Below are 4,299 nucleotides of genomic sequence, written 5' to 3'. Positions count from 1 at the left end.
GGTTTGGTTTGGTTTTTCTTAGTGAACTGTGTGAGAAAAGCCATGAATTGAGGAAGAAACACCAAAGAACATCAGTGTTCATGGGGTGGGTAAAGGAGACTGAGGCAGAGGGTGAGGGATAAAGGCAGGGGAGAACCAGGAAGAAGTGGTGTCAGATTATTCCAAGAAGCAAAGTGGGGTCAAGAGACCGCTTGGAAGGGGTTTGAGCAATCCCATGAGATCAGGACAGACGAGAGTCCATTGAGTCTGGTGATTGGAGGTCACTGGTGATTGTGGTGGAAACTGAATTCCAGTGGCTTGAGGAGTAAGGCCACTGCTACCAAAAGGGCTACAAAGGGAATGAGAGCACGGAGTAGTGGTAGTTAGAGGGGGATGTATGATTGGGAAGCACCTTGTTTTAGGTTGAGAGAGATTTTGGCTTCTTTACAAACAAAGACTGACCCCTTAATGCAAAATATTCTCTCACTGTAACTAGAGGACTCTCTCTCCCCATCACATTATTTCTTTCATTATATCTTTGTTTTTTTCTGTTCCTTTTTATTAGTATCTTTTTCTTATTCCTTTTACCACTGTTTCTCTGTTTTTTCCTTTTCCCCCTCTTTTTCTCTCTGTATTGTCTCTTTTTCCTTTAGCTGGTCATGATGTGCAAATGATGAATATTATTAATATTTGTTTTAGTTACTGAATACACTTTACCTTCTCCATTTATAATGTAAATATCATGGAGACCTTTTACACTTCTCTAATTCTAAAATCCCTAACAAGCTGTCAATTAAGTTTTTTGTATGTGATTTTTAAATTACTTAAAAAATTAACGTTTTTTAGAAAAAATGGACTACTTCTGTTTTTGTTTCTCAGAATGTTAAGCTCAAGTGCCTATGTTAATATGCTTTTTCTTAAAATAGGACCTAGAAGTGTGAGAAGGGGTGAGGACGAAGTAGCACGATGGTGGTGGCGGTGGGTGTGCTGGCCTCGGCTGAGTTCTTGTCATTAAAATCTACCCCGAGAATCAAAGCACCACCAGCACAAAGAGCAGCCCTAAGCAGGCCTGCTTTGCAAGTCCAAGTCTCCCTGAATCAGGTTGGAGACGGACCTGAGTACAGAGCAGAGTCAAGAGAGGGTCCAGGTAAGACGGAAGCAGGACCAACCTTTTGTTTGTTTGTTTTAAAAATCAGTTTCTTGCAGGCAGCGGGGGCGTGGTTGCCGGCCAGACCTCCGCAGTCCCCGCGGAGCTCCGACCCTCCAGTCTGCTCCGCCCCACCCGCCGCCACGTGCCTCCGCCGCTTGGCGCTGGTCGCGGCCTGGCGCTGCTTCTCGCTGCGGCCTCCGTGCTGGAACTCGGGATGACAACCTCGAGAGTGGCGTCCCTGACATGGCTCTGCAGGCCTCATGCTGGTCGAGTTCTTTGCCCCCTGGTGTGGACACTTCAAGAGGCTTCCCACAGAGAATAAAGCGTGCAGCTACCAGATTAAAAGGAATAGCCCCACCAGGAAAGGTTGATGGCACTGCCAACAAAAACACTTGTGAAAGTACGGAGTCGGTGGATGTCAGACCCTGAAGATAGAGATGGTGAAGAAGCAGGTGCTGTGACAGGCCTGGGACTGCCGGTGGAATTGTCGGCCCCGGAAGAAGCAGGCAGGACCAGCTTCAGCTCCTCTCAGGACTGGGGAAGAATTTAAGAAATTCATTGGTGATAAACATGCCTCTGTAGGAGGTTTTTTCGAGGATTTATTCAGTGAAGCTCACCCTGAGTTCCTAAAAGCAGCCAGAAACTTGAGGGATAATTACTGATTTGCACACACCAAAGTTCAGTCTCTGGTGACCGAGTATGGTGATAACGGAGAGGGTTTCACCTTATTTCGTCCTTCGCATCTGATTAACAAGTTTGAGGACAAGACTGTGGCACATCCAGAACAGAAGATGACCAATGGCAAGACTAAAAAGTTTATCCAGGAAAACATTTTTGGTGTCTGCCCTCACGTGACAGAAGACAATAAAGATTTGATACTGGGCAAGGACTTACTAATTGACACTATCATGTGGACTATGAAAAAGATACTAAAGGTCTCAACTACTGGAGAAGCAGAGTAATGATGGTGGCAGAGAAATTCCTGGGTGCTGGACACAAACTCAACGTTGCTGGAGCTAGCCGTGAGCTTTCTGATGGGGGCTCGGAAGGCGCTGCTGGAGAGATTCCTGGTGTTGCTATCAGATCTACTAAAGGAGAGAAGTTTGTCCCCGCATGATGGCAAGGCTCCTGAGAGGTTCCTGCAGGATTACTCTGAAGGCAGCTTGAAGAGATACCTGAAGTCTGAGCCTGTCCCAGAGAGCAGTGATGGGCCTGTAAAGGTAGTGGTAGCAGAAAATTTTGATGAAATAGTGAATAATGAAAATAAAGATGTGCTGATTGAATTTTATGCCCCTTGGTGTGTTCACTGTAAGAATCTGGAGCCCAAATATAAGGAACTGGGAGAGTAACTCAGCAAAGACCCAAATATTGTCATAGCCCAGATAGATGCCACAGCCAATGATGTGCCTTCTCCATATGGAGTCAGAGGTTTTCCTACCATCTGCTTCTCTCCAGCCAACAAGAAGTTAAATCCAAAGAAATATGAGGGTGGGCGTGAATTGAGTGATTTTATTAGCTTTCTACAGCAAGAAGCTACAACCCCCCCCCCCCTTGTAATTTGAGAAGAAAAACCCAAGAAGAACAAGTCACGGGAGGATCTCTCAAGCAGCAGCCAGACATACCCCTGTGTAAAAGGGCTCTTCCACCGGGGATGGCAAAACCGCTGGGGAGGACTGGGACCCATGTGGGATTATTACCTCTCGGGGCTGAGAGGACACACTGTGTATAATTTGAATCCCGTTAAAATTTTCTCTAAACTGTTTCTTTAGCTGCACTATTTATGGAAATACCAGAACCAGCTTATGTTTGTGGTTTTGGGAAAAATTATTTGTGTTGGGGAAAATGTTGTGAGGGCGGGGGGAATTGAGTTGGGGGGTTATTTTCTAATTTTTTTTTTGTACATTTGGAACAGTGACAATAAATAAGCCCGCTTTAAACTGTCTTTTTTCCCATGGGATAAAGAACCAAAGGTTCCATAGACTATCACTGTCCGCTGGAAGTATCTGCAGTGATGAAAAAATAAAAATGAAAATCATTTTCTTGGCACAAAGAGAAAAATAAAAGACGCCCATAATCATATGACCCAACCATTGATAATATTTGTTAATATTTTGGTATAAAAGCCTCCATGCTTTTTGTAAATGTGAGCAGTGTGTGTATTTAATATACAAATGTTTCCAATAGAATGGGAATATCCTGCAGCATGTGATTTTCAGTGTGGACTCTTCCCTGGGTGGCTCGGAGCCCAAGCACAGGCATGGCTGCAGGCCTGGCTTCTTCTGAACCTCAGCTTCTTCAGGGCAGTCGAGGCAACAGAGCCTTTCCAACTGCTGACCTCCAGCAACCTCTCTGTTATGGACTGAACTGTGTTTCCTCCAAATTCATATGTTGAGGCCCTAACCCCCTCATGTAACTGTATTTGGAGATGGGGCTTTAAGGGAGGTAATTACAGTTAAATGAGGTCATCACGGTAGGTCCCCAATCCAGCAGGACTGGTGTCCTTATAAGAGGAAGAGAGACCAGGGCTGCCTCTTTCTCCACGTGTGCACAGAGGCTATGTGAGGACACAGAGAGAAGGGGCCACCTGCAAACCAGGAAGAGTGGCCTCACCAGAAACAACCCTGCCAACACCTTGGTTTTGGACTTCTAACCCCCAGAACTGTGAGAAAATGAACGTCCGTTATGGCAGCCAAGCCAACTAATATCCCCAAGGCTCCCTCCCGGTGACCCCTAGTGGAAGCGTCTGGGCGGTGGGGAACACACACTCCTGCTTGCAGCTGGCACCGCCCCCGCCCACAGGGCAGAGCTTCTCTCAGCACCAGCAGCTTGGCCATTGCCCTTGGCGAAAGCAGAGACCAATATGCCACAGGGAATTTTTCTCTCATTGTCCTCAAGATGTTAGATTTAGTTTCCTCACGTTTTCCGGAAACAAGGGGGAGACATGACTGAAGGGGGAAGATATTTCACTTCTGAGAGGATTTCAGTCCTGTGGAGCAATCTAGTCTCTCCCCAGAATCACTGGGCAGTGTCTTGGCCCACGCAGGCTGCCATAACAAAATACCATAAACTGGGTGGCTTATACGACAGACATTTATTTTCTTACATCCCTGGAGGCTGGAACTCCAAGATCAAGGTACAGGCTGATTTGGTTCCTTGGTGAGGGCTCACTT

The 4,299-nt window shown here is 46.3% G+C and overlaps 1 pseudogene; it reads left to right on the top strand.

The window, feature by feature from the left end:
• Positions 1–945: 945 nt before the first annotated feature.
• LOC138384756 (protein disulfide-isomerase A3-like) lies at positions 946–2,660 on the top strand (annotated as a pseudogene).
• Positions 2,661–4,299: the final 1,639 nt, after the last annotated feature.

Source organism: Eulemur rufifrons, chromosome 6, assembly GCF_041146395.1.
Source record: "Eulemur rufifrons isolate Redbay chromosome 6, OSU_ERuf_1, whole genome shotgun sequence".
Taxonomy (NCBI): domain Eukaryota; kingdom Metazoa; phylum Chordata; class Mammalia; order Primates; family Lemuridae; genus Eulemur; species Eulemur rufifrons.
This window is presented reverse-complemented; position numbering and strand designations above follow the sequence as displayed.